Source organism: Pelophylax lessonae (assembly GCF_965119305.1).
Source record: "Pelophylax lessonae genome assembly, chromosome: 13".
Lineage (NCBI taxonomy): Eukaryota > Metazoa > Chordata > Amphibia > Anura > Ranidae > Pelophylax > Pelophylax lessonae.
The window spans coordinates 59,844,545-59,856,795 of NC_138780.1; the positions used below are offsets into that span (position 1 = coordinate 59,844,545).

The window sequence follows — 12,251 nt, forward strand, 5'->3', positions numbered from 1 at the left end:
TTGCAAGACCTTGCTCGTTTATCAAGTTAAAATTTATAAAAAAAAAAAAATGTTGCTTGCCTTGTAATACTCCCAGGCCAAGTTACTCGCAAATCTAAGGTTTTACTGTATTGGCTGCTATACTATATACAATAGGTAGGCAACAAGCTGCTAAGTATCTGTTAATCGGTTATTTTTCTACCTCCATGAGTGGCAGCTACTGGGTTAGAATTATGCTATTTTACCCATATTGCATATTATTTTTCTCCAATAGGAAAAAAACCAAAAAAACAAAACAAATAAAATTATACAAGACTTTGTAAAAGTTTTAGGCAGCTGTGGAAAAATGCTGTAAAGGAAGAATGCTTTCAAAAACATGTTAACTTATATTTATTAGTTTACAAAACGCAAAGTAAGCGAGCATAAAAAAAAAATGAAATTATAGAAAAAAGAAAAGTTGTTACTGAAAAAAACAAACAAAACAAACAAGTGGTCCATCAAGTCTGACTTATTTATAATGCATGTTTTTGTATTTTTTTTTCTTTGAGTAGATCTCAGTTTGTCCCAAGCAAGTCTCAATCCACTGACTCACTCTCTCTGCTGGAAGTCTGTTCCAAGCATCAACTACCCTTTGGGTAAAATACTGATGTTTTGAACTTCTTTCCTCCTGCTAGTTTGAGGTCATGTCCCTGTGTTTTTTGTCTTGGCTTCATATTTACAATACTGCCCTCCTGAACCTTATTCATCCCCCCAGATATATTTAACTACTTTAATGACCAGGCCACTTTTTTGCGATACGGCACTTATTGTAACTGACTTTTTTTGTCTTATCATAAAATCCTTTTCTCTGATGTTCATTAACAAACACAGCTCCATATCTTTGATCCTTGGATTATGCTGCTCCAAATAGGAGTAGGACACTAGGTGGAAAAAAGTTCAACTATGCCTATAAGGCAGTTTCAGGGGGTATACTCCCACTTCCTGCTCTAGCTCTTGAGTTTTGGAATAAGCAGTGTCAGAAGACCATAAACCCCAACTCATTAGAGGGGTGGGTGCTGTGTCCGTCAATGAACATCAGAGAAAAGGATTTTACGGTAAGACAAAAATCCAGTTTTCTCTTTCATTCATTGACGGACACCGATCCATATCCTCTTTGACCCTTGGGACGTCCAAAAGCAGTATCAATATGAAGGGGTAGGAAGAACACAGCAAAAAAGCATACTTCCCAAAGGCTAAAACGTAGCCAACCAGGTAAAACAGGAGCTCAACCAGGAAACCACTTCAGCTTAGTACACAAGGAAAGCAACACAATGCTTTTATTTAAATGGAAACCAGAGATGACCTTAGGCAGGAAACTGGCAGGGACGACGCACCACTATCTCCGTGAACTACCAAGGTGAACAAGACAGCTGCCAGCACGACACCCTCGGTGCAGGAGAAAAAGCCAACAAGGACATCACAAATATTTTCATACAGAGGTTACTGAAGAACCGACAGGACCAAGTGGAGATCCCACGAGGGCAACGGAGATTGTACTGGGGGGAGCCAAATGACAAACCCCCTCAACAAAGGCGTGAATCAGAGAATGCACAGCCAAAAGGACAAATTAAGGAAACCGGCAATGGTCGAACCTGGCCCTTGATGGTACCCGAGGCCAGGTGCTGCTCAACACCTCATTGGAGGAAACCAACTCCGAATCACCAAAAATGAGCGGGGTTGTGAGCCCCAGGGGGATTCACATCTGCAAAATACACTCCTCAAAGATGATGGAAAATCTACCTAAAAGTAGATTTACTAGCTTGCAGCAGCATGGGATTCAACGATTCAGACAACCCTCTAGCCTTCAGCACTTGGCTTTGACAGCCAAGTCGTTAAAGCCAGCGACTGTAAAGCAAGATGGAAGATTGGCTCGTGAGCCAACAGATCTCCTCTAAGAGGAATTTTCAAAGGAGCATTGATGACCAACCGGTACAGATCTGCGTACCAAAACCGGTGAAGCCAGTCTGGAGCCACTAGGATGGCAATAATCCCTTCTGCTTCAAGCCTACGCACGAGTCTAGAAGAAGTTCCAGAAGAGGAAAGCTGTACTTCAGACGACACTGGCCTCAAAGGAGCCACCAGTGCATCCGTAGATCCCAAGACCATGCGAAAAATTGACGGACGCAGTCCTCTGATGCATATCAGTAGGGTAATACCGCCCCCTACAGGAGTAGGACACTAGGCAGAAAAAATTTCTGGCTACGCCCATGGGTAGTCCCTGGGGGTATTCCCTCTCTCTTCCTGCATAGGATGTCAGTTTTGTACCAAAACAGTGACAGAGAACAGCACACCAACCCACTCAAAAAATTAGAGGGGCGGGTACTGCGTCCGTCAATGAACCTAAGAGAAAAGGATTTTACGGTAAGTCAAAAATCCAGTTCTCTATGGTTCATTGACGGACGCAGTCCTCTGATGCATATCAGTAGGGATGTCCCAAAGCAGTACCAAAATGAGGGGTGGGAACCGCAGAACAAAAGAAAAAAAAAACAGTCCCCATGGCCAACCAGGCAACACAGGACTCATCAGAACAACCAGATGAGGTCCACCTGAAAAGAAACAGAACAACACCCTCAAGGAAGGCCAAGGGGCCCCCTAAACCGCAGCCTGCAAAACCTTAAGGCCAAAAGCGGCATCCGCAGATGCCATCACATCCACCTTATAAAATTTAGGAAAGGTATGAACAGACGACCAAGTCGCCGCCTTGCACACCTGAAGCACAGATGCCTAATGGCGAAAGGCCCAGGAAGCACTAAGCGCCCGAGTAGAATGCGCCTTGACAGGGAAAGGAGGAACCTGACCCTTAATGGAATAAGCCTGCACCACTGTCCGTCTGATCCATCTGGAAATAGTGGCAGCAGACGCAGGCAGCCCTTTCTTCGGGCCATCCGTGAGCACAAAGAGCGAGTCAGACTTGCAAAAAGACTCGGTAGACGCCAAATACACCCTGATCGCACGAACATCCAGGGTATGCAGAGCAAATTCCTTAGGATGTTTAGGCTTAGAACACAAGGAAGGTAACACGATGTCCTCATTCAGGTGAAAACTGGAAACCACCTTCGGCAGGAAAAACGGATCTGGCCGGAGGACCACCATGTCCTTGTGAACTACCAAAAAGGTAGAACGACAGGACAGCGCCGCCAGTTCCGACACCCTGCGAGCAGAAGTGATAGCCACCAAGAAGGCCATATTCTGAGACAGGGTAAGCAGGGCGACCTCCCGAATATTCTCAAATGGAGGCCTCTGCAGAACCGACAGCACCAAATTAAGATCCCATGACGGTAGCGGAGGTCGCACCGGAGGCACCAAATGTCGCACCCCCTGGATGAAACTATACACCAGGGAATGGGCGGTCAATGGCCTCTGGAAGAAAATAGCCAAGGCTGAGACCTGACCCTTGATAGTAATCAAGGCCAACTTTTGATCAACTCCCCGTTGAAGGAAAGCCAAGATCTGAGCCACCGAATAAGAGCGCGGGTGGGTCCCAAGGGACTCACGCCACGCAATGTACTAATTCCACGTACGATGATAATTCTTCCTGGAAGATACCTTCCTCGCTTTCAGCAGAGTGGGAATCATTGAAGCAGATAAACCCCTGTCCTTCAGCACCTGGCTTTCAACAGCCAAGTCGTCAAAGCCAGCGACTGTAAAGCAGGATGGAAGATTGGCCCCTGAGACAGTAGATCCTCCCTGAGAGGAAGTCTCCATGGGGCATCTGCGACAAGCCTGACCAGGTCAGCGTACCAAGTGCGACGAGACCAGTCCGGTGTCACAAGAATGACCGGAATCCCTTCCGCCCCTATCCTGCAAAGAAGTCTTGGCAGCAACTTGAGAGGAGGAAAAGGCATACGTCAGCCGGTACCGACCTCCGGGGGGCCACCAGCGCGTCTGCCAGAGGGTTCCGGGAGCGGGCCACAAACCGCTGTACCTTCCTGTTGATTCGAGACGCCAACAGATCCACATCCGGAGTGCCCCAGCGAAGGCACAACTGTTGGAACACCTCCGGATGCAGGGACCACTCCCCTGCATCCAAGGCCTGGCGGCTGAGGTAATCCGCCTGCCAATCCTCCCCTCCCGGAATGTGTACCGCAGAGAGAGCAGGAACATGGCGCTCCACCCAACGCAGAATGTCCGCCACTTCCAGGGCCGCAAGGACACACTTGGTGCCCCCTTGGTGATTGACGTAAGCCACGGCCCGTGGCATTGTCCGATTGAATGCGCACTGAACAACCCTTCAGACGGTCGGTCCAGTGTGTCCGGCAAAGCTGGATCGCTCTCAGCTCCAGGACATTGATCGGCAATGGAGATCCCTCCAGGGACCAGACTCCCTGTGCCGAGTCCTGATTGGCACTGCCGCACAGAGAACTTTGCAGCCAAAGGAGGCATCAGCTGATGCCAGATCAATTTTATAGAATTTAGAAAAGGTGTGCACCGACGACCAAGTCGCAGCCTTGCACACCTGGGCCTCCGAAGCCTGATGCCGGAAGGCCCAGGACGCACTCACGACCTGGTAGAATGCGCCTTGACAGGGAAGGGAGGAACCCGTTCCCGCAACGAATAGGCCTGTACAATGGTCTGTCTGATCCATTTGGCAATGGTTGCCGCAGACGCAGCCATACCCTTCCGAGGATCCTCAGTAAGCACAAAGAGAATCCGATTTCCGAAAGGATTCAGTCGACGACCGGTAAACCCTGATCGCCCTGACAACATCCAGAGAATGCAAGGCAACCTCTTTCGGATGCTTAGGGTTCGCACAAAGCGAATGCAAAACAATGTCCTCATTGAGGTGAAAATCAGAAACCACCTTTGGCAGAAAGGACGGATTAGGTCGCAAGACCGCCTTATCCCTATGAACCACCAGGTAAGGGGAATGGCAAGACAACGCCGCCAACTCCGACACTCTGCGAGCCGAAGTGATCCCCACCAGAAAGGCAACCTTTTTAGACAGCAGAGGTAACGAGATTTCCCTGATGTTTTCAAACGGGGAACGTTGTAACACGGACAGAACCAAGTTCAAGTCCCATGGAGGCAAGGGCTCCCTTCTGGGAGGGGCCAATTGACGCACACCTTGAATAAAGGTGCGAATCAAGGAATTAAGATGCCACAAGGCGCTGGAAAAGAACAGCCAGTGCAGATACCTGGCCCTTAATTGTGGCCAACGCAAGGCGCTGGTCCACACCAGTCTGGAGGAAAGCTAACACCCTGGCCACTGAGTAGGAACGAGGAGAGAAACCCCCGGACTCACACCATGCAAAATAAGCTTTCCATGTACAGTAATAAACCTTACCAGAAGAGGCCTTGATCAAAGTAGGAATGACCTCTGAGGAGAGACCCCTGTCTCTCAGGACCTGGCTCTCAACAGCCATGCCGTTAAAGCCAGCGACTGTAAAGCAGGATGGAAGATCGGTCAATGAAACAGCAGATCTTCCCGCACTGGCAGCCGCCAATGAGGCTCTACGGCCAGGTGAAAGACGTCCGCGTACTAGGATCGGCGAGGTCAGTCCGGCGCTACCAGAATCACCCGTGAGTGTTCCGAGGCCAACCTGCGAAGGAACCTGGACAACTGAATCGGAGGAAAGGCATAAATCAGACGATACTGATGCCAAGGCACCACCAACGCGTCCGAGGCGTCTACCTGAGGATCGCACGTTCTTGCCACGAACCTTTCCATCTTGTAATTTAGCCGAGACGCAAACAGATCCACATCCGGGGATCCCCACTTCGCGCACAGCAATACATCCGGGTGCAGGGACCATTCTCCCTGGTTCAGGGTCTGGCGGCTCAGATAATCTGCCTGCCAATTCTCCACACCCGGAATGTGCACTGCCGATATCTCCGGGACATGAGTCTCGGCCCAAGACAGAATACTGGTCACTTCCTGGGCTGCCCGGGCACTCCTGGTGCCCCCTTGGTGGTTGATGTACGCCACTGCAGTGGCATTGTCTGTCTGCACCCGTACAGGGCGGCCCTGAAGACGATCCGACCAATGGATCAAGCACAGCCTGATCGCTCTCAATTCCAAAATGTTTATCGGAAGGGAGGATTCCTCCTCCGACCAAGTGCCCTGGGCAGACAGGTTGCCCAGAACGTCACCCCAGCCCGATAGGCTGGCATCCGTGGTCGTCACCATCCACAGAATTGGCCCGGAAGGATTTTCAATCCGCCACAGCCGGGGACTGAAGCCACCACACAAGATCCATTCTGGTTTGGTGACTCAGACACTCTCATGTCCAAGGACTGAGGTAGCCTGTCCCATCTGGCCAGGATCTCCGCTTGGAGAGACCTCGTGTAAACTGTGCAAACGGTATCGCCTCGAAGGCTGACACCATCAACCCCAGGGACCGCATACAGGTCCTGAGTGAAGAGAATTTGTTTTCCCTGAGGGCCCTGACCTCGTTCTGTAGGTTCCGGAGTGTAACGGACCGTTTCAGCAGACAAGGGGTTAAAATCCGTTTAGGCGATATGCCCCTTTCTGAGAGACAGGCACAGCTACTGCAGAACACCAAACTCCCGAACTGGATACAAAATAGCACTCCAACCTGGAACCTCACGAATAGCTGCTAGCAGACGAACAGGAAGAGCATACATCAGCTTATACTCCTAGCAATCAGTCTCCAACAGCATACAGTGAATCCCCCCAAGAACGAGACAAAGCGCCGAGTTGAGGGTAAAACCGGAACATCATCAACATTTATTGGAAGAACACAGCACACTTATACAGAAATTGGAACATCCTTCCCCCAACAACCGCTTTCCCATTGGTCAATTGCACAGTACCTGCAGTTCCCATTCAGGTCCTCTTTTAGCCATGCAAATGAGGAATTGAAAATGAGTCAACAGGGATTGGTCAGATAGCTTTGACCAATGCAAGGAGACAGAAGCCCCAGGGGGCAATCAATGTACACAATAGTCAGACACAGAACAATGGTTCCCTAACGAGACCTCAATACACATTACTCTGAGTGTCAATACATCCCTTAGCAGACAACAGGTGAGGTCATTAGCACACCTGACAATAGATGAATGGAGAGCCACCTCAGACAGCCCGTCTCCTCAGAACTTCCTGTAATGACCATATTAGGAGTTGACTTCCTGTTCAGAGACCTAATGGCAAATGGGAACAAAAATCTTCATATTACAAGGGAGACATTTTTCCTGAATATGACTCTCATTTGTAGTAGTCCAAACCATATTTTCAGTGTTCAACACCCTCCTGGTCACCCTGCATTCACCAAATCCATACGAATTAGAACCAGGGGCTGTTTGTTCGGTAGATAGAATCTACCGAACAGCTGTGCAGAAAGGGAGAAATAAATCCTTCTGCACCGTAAAATTAACCCTTTAGCTGCCGGTCCATAATCCAAAGGCAGCAGGCGGGCAACCAGGCTCCTCCAATGCAATGTGGCGAGGTTGGTCTCGTCACACGGAGCTTGTCCTCCAGCAGGAACACCTTCGCTTGAGCAGAGTCCAGAACCATTCCCAAATATGGGAGACGAACCGAAGGAGACAAGGTCGACTTCTGCACGTTGATGGTCTATCCCAACTCCTGAAGCGTCTGAACTGTAGTGGACAGATCGTGCAGCAGGCTCTGGCTGGCACTCGATCTTAACAGGAGATCGTCCAGATATCCCATGACCGCAATGCCCTGTGCCCGTAACAGGCCCAGAACGGGAGCCAGCACTTTGGTAAACACCCTTGGACCCAAAGCGAGACCGAAAGGTAACGCCACAAACTGATAATGTTCCTCCGCGATAGCGAATCGGAGGTACCTCTGATGACCCTCGAAAATCGGGATGTGTAGATACGCATCCTTCAGGTCGATGGAGGCCAGGAATTCGTCTGGACTCAGGCAGGCTACCACCGAGCGAATCGATTCCATGCGGAACTTCCAAACGCGTACAAAGTGGTTCAGAGCTTTTAAGTCCAGAATAGGATGCACCCTGCCCTCCTTTCTGGGCACAGTGAACAGATTAGAGTAAAACCCCCGAAACCTGTCCCAATGAGGCACCGGGATGATCACCCCCTGGGCGAGGAGATCTTGCACCACCTGATGCAGGTCCTGTAACCGCCCTGGGGTCAAATTAAGATTTGAGGGAAAGAATCTGTCCGCCGGCCGCGAAAGGAATTCGATCTTGTAACCTGATCGAATGATTTCCTGAACCCACCTGTCCGGAATTCGGAGCAGCCAAGGTTGGAGGAAACCGCGCAAACATCCCCCCTCCCCTGAAACGGGTGAGGGCGCCCCATCAGGCAGAGGCGGACTGGGCCGCCGCACCAGTTTGGCCCGATTTCGGTTTGCCCGCCCAGGGCTTTCTCTGGCCACCCTGGCCCTTGAATTGTTTCCCCTTGTTCTGTGCCTTGAAGGCACGAAAGGACCCCTGCTTACCGCGGAAAAACTTGCCCTTAGGATTCTGGGGCAGCAGAGTGCTCTTGCCTCCAGTGACCCCTTTTACCAATTCATCCAGGGATTCCCCAAACAGGCGAGACCCCGCATAGGGGATGTCAGCCACCGTTTTCCTTGAAGTCTGGTATGCCGACCAGCTTTTCAACCATATCAGGCGACGGTTAATCACCGCGACACTGGACAGGCGCGCAGCTAACGGGGCCTCATTTATAGCCGCATCGCACAAATACATGACTCCTTGATCGATCTGGTCCACCATTGCCACGGTAGTGGGGGGAGCAGAATCAGCCACGAGGGTGCGTCTTAGCACCTTGGTCCAATCCGCCACAGCCTGAGCCGCCATGACAGGCATGAAAATAGGCTTTAGCAAGGAACCCGCCACCATGTAGGCATGGCGGGCAAGGGATTCCATCCTCCTATCCGTAGGATCCCTAAACACCGGAGAATCTTCGGTGGGTACCAGAGTGGCCTTGTTTAATCTGGCCACAGTGTGATCCACCTGAGGGGCCGCACACCAGCGCAAATCCGTAGGAGCCGCAAAGGGATAAAGGAGTTGAAACCTCTTAGGCACCACAAAGGTGCGTTTTAAATGACGCCATTGATCATTCATAGTAGCGTGAAACTCAGCGGGGCAAGGGAACACCTGCCCCGCCTTGCGGGTCCTGTGTGTACCAAAAGAGGACACAATGCCCAGAGGATTGGGCTCATCCTCTAAATGTAGTGTTTCCTTAATGGCAAGAATTAGCGCATCCATAGCTGTGCGGTCCTTGGCAGTCCCAGGGGGGGAATCATCCATCCCTGCAACCTCCGCCTCCCCCTCAGACAGAGAAGAGCAAGACCCTTCAAGGGGCACGCCACCTACGGCAACCATATCAGATTCAGAATCAGAAGACAAGGAAAAACGAGGCCTTTTTCTGTCAGCACGTTCAGTCATCAGAATATACACTTTGGACACCAAAGTCGCCACTGCAGCAGACAAAGTAGACAGAGCAGAAGATTCAGAGGAACCCGAATCCCCCACTAAGGCTGTGGGAAATTTGCTGTCCTGAGATTTCATATTAAAGTTTTTTTTTTTTTTAAGGTACTGGCCTTTAAGCGTGCCGTGGACCCAAGCAGCACACCGATAAAAGACTGTGACAAACAGACCCCTGAGCAGGATAAACTGATAGCCAGAGTATTTGCACACAAAAAAAGGACAGCAGACAGACCCCCACAAGTGTTACCAACGCAGCCGATCCCTTCTGAGCAGAAGGAGGAAGTGATGTCACCGCCAAGAGACTGAACTGAAACATGCAGGCCAAGAAAAAATGGTTGCCTATAGAAAGTAATGGGAGGCTTCAGGAAAATGGCCGCCAACATGTGCTCGGAACGAACGTTTTGCCACACACAAGATGGCGCCGCAAGGCGCCAAAACACACCACATACAAGGCTGTATAAGCTCCCACAGTGAAACCAGACATGCTGCCCACACCTAAAATGGCGGACTGGCGGTGTTTAACCCCGCAGCGGTCGCCACACGTCTGTACCTCCAAAAAGCACCCTAAAGGGACACAGGAGAGGGACCCCCACAAACCCACACAGCGCACAGGCTGTGAGAAAAAAACCCCACCGGGATCAGGGAGCCCAAAAACACACAGACATGAGGGGATAACACAGACACACAGGACTGCCAGCCCCAGACAGAGGCCACACACAGAATGTACTTACCTGTACCCGATGGCGTGGGGTGCCTCTCATCGACGGGAAACCGCCCACCCTCAGATGGCAAGGGTCTGTCAGCCAAAAAAAAAAAAAAAACGCACGACGCTAACAGTGCACGGAGAACCGTGGGGAGACGTCCAGACGAGGTAGCCAGGCTGCATCCCTGAGGACAGGGAGATGGGCCGTTTGCGTGGCCAGGGGGAACAAACCTGCTAAACGCTCGATGGCGGGTTGGGATTCCATCAGGCCCTCTGTCCTGGAAAACCAGGACGACCAGTCCGACTCCCAGCTCCGCAACGCCGTCATCATCTTGAAGAAGTGACTAACTAAAAAGCTGAGAAATAAACAGCTAGTAAATGTGAAGAAAAAAAAACACATTCCCTGAAATAAAATCATAAAGAAAAAAGAAGAAGGCTGAGACTTTAGCCCCAGCACAGGGAGAGCCTATCTCACTCCTAACTATGCAGAAGAAAAAACTGAGTTGGGATGGCTGATTGCAGGGGGGTATTGGACCAGTGGGACAGCCCCCACAGGTGTGTCTATGTAAATGCTTTGTTTTTAACAAGTCTTATGCCTAACTTGCTCCTATGGATAAGAGGTCAATACCCATTGGTGAAGACTGTATTAGTGGGCGGCGACTGACGGAGGACGTAAGAGAAAACACTCTTACCCCCTGTAACAACTTTAATAATATCGTCCAGGGTAGCCCCAAACAGACGGTCCCCCATAGAAGCCTGATCTGCAGACCAACACTTTAGCCAGAGCATACACCTCATGACCACCGCCAAAAACGACAGACGACCCAAAAGGGAAGCAATGTACAGCGTAGCATCGCAAGCATACTGCAGCGCCTGCACCATCTGGTCCAACAGCTCCCCAAATTCAGAAGGAAAAGGCTGGCCCTCTGCATCACGGTGTAGCAGCTTCGCCCATTCAGTCACCGTTTGGATGACTAGGGCCGAAGCAAAGGCAGGTCGTAGCGCAGTCCCCGCCATAGCGTACATGTTGCGGGCCACAGCCTCCGCCTTCCTATCCTCTGGGTCCTTAAACACAGGCGGGCGCCATCTCATGACAGGACCCCACGCTACCGGAGTAGGGGGGCTGTCAGCCAAATAGGAACGCTGCTACATAAGCCTGGACCCTGTCATGTGCATCCTGGCAAGACGTTTAACTCGCTGGGACAGTCCCCGTCCAGTGGGACTATGTCACGGCCGACCCAGTGCGGTGCTAAGGCCTGCACGCGCTGGCTTGCCAGACTGGGGTAACCACTGGATATGGGAGTCCAGTCTGTCGCCCAGCCCGGCATAATTGCTTGAAGATCTCACAGGAAAATCGTTCTGGAGAAAAAGACTAGCTAAAAAAAAAAAAAATGCTACATAAAAAAATACTCCCATGCCAGGACCAAAGATCACAGCAAGGAACTAGGTCCTTACTCCTTACTAGGCTGAAAAAACTGACATCCTATGCAGGAAGAGAGAGGGTATACCCCCAGGGACTGCATTTAATAAACAAGGGAGATTAAGAAAGTTAGAATTTGCATATCACACTGGAAATAAGTTTTAGGTACACTGCAATATTATCTCAAAATATGTGCTCACTGGAAACACGTTTCAAAGAATTTGCTGTCTGAAGCAGGCAGAATCTGAAACAGCAGTGCATAGTAACCAATCCGCTTCTAGCTTCAGCCTGTTTAGTTAAAATTGGAAAAAGAAGGCTAGAACGTTGACTGGCTGCCATGCACAGCGGTTTCAGATCCTTTCTGCTCCAGTCTTAAAGGTGAAGTTTACCTTTTGGAACATGTTACATGTTCCACCTATATTTAGGGTGGAAAACTACATGTTTCAGCTCCTGCCATTAGTTTTCCACCTCGGTGTGACAGAGGGCAGAAGATCATCTCCCCACAACCGCTATCATAATTATAAAATAGCGTGGCTATGCGGTCGCATCATCCATTCACAGTTCTCTAAGAATGAGTCAACTTCAACTACTGCCAGCCATAGCAGATGATGGCTCGTAGTTCTGAATGAAGAGAGAGGGCGTGTTTGCAGAAGCCTGACATTGCACACCTCATAGACTTAAATACTTAAAAAAAAAAAAAAAAAAAACATCTTGAAAAGGTGAACGTATCCTT

At 50.2% G+C, this 12,251-nt stretch overlaps 1 protein-coding gene across 1 annotated transcript in view; it reads right to left on the reverse strand.

Moving 5' to 3' along the window:
• RTF1 (RTF1 homolog, Paf1/RNA polymerase II complex component) overlaps positions 1-12,251 on the reverse strand; it is a 588,556-nt gene that overhangs the window by 169,801 nt on the left and 406,504 nt on the right. The window lies entirely within an intron of this gene.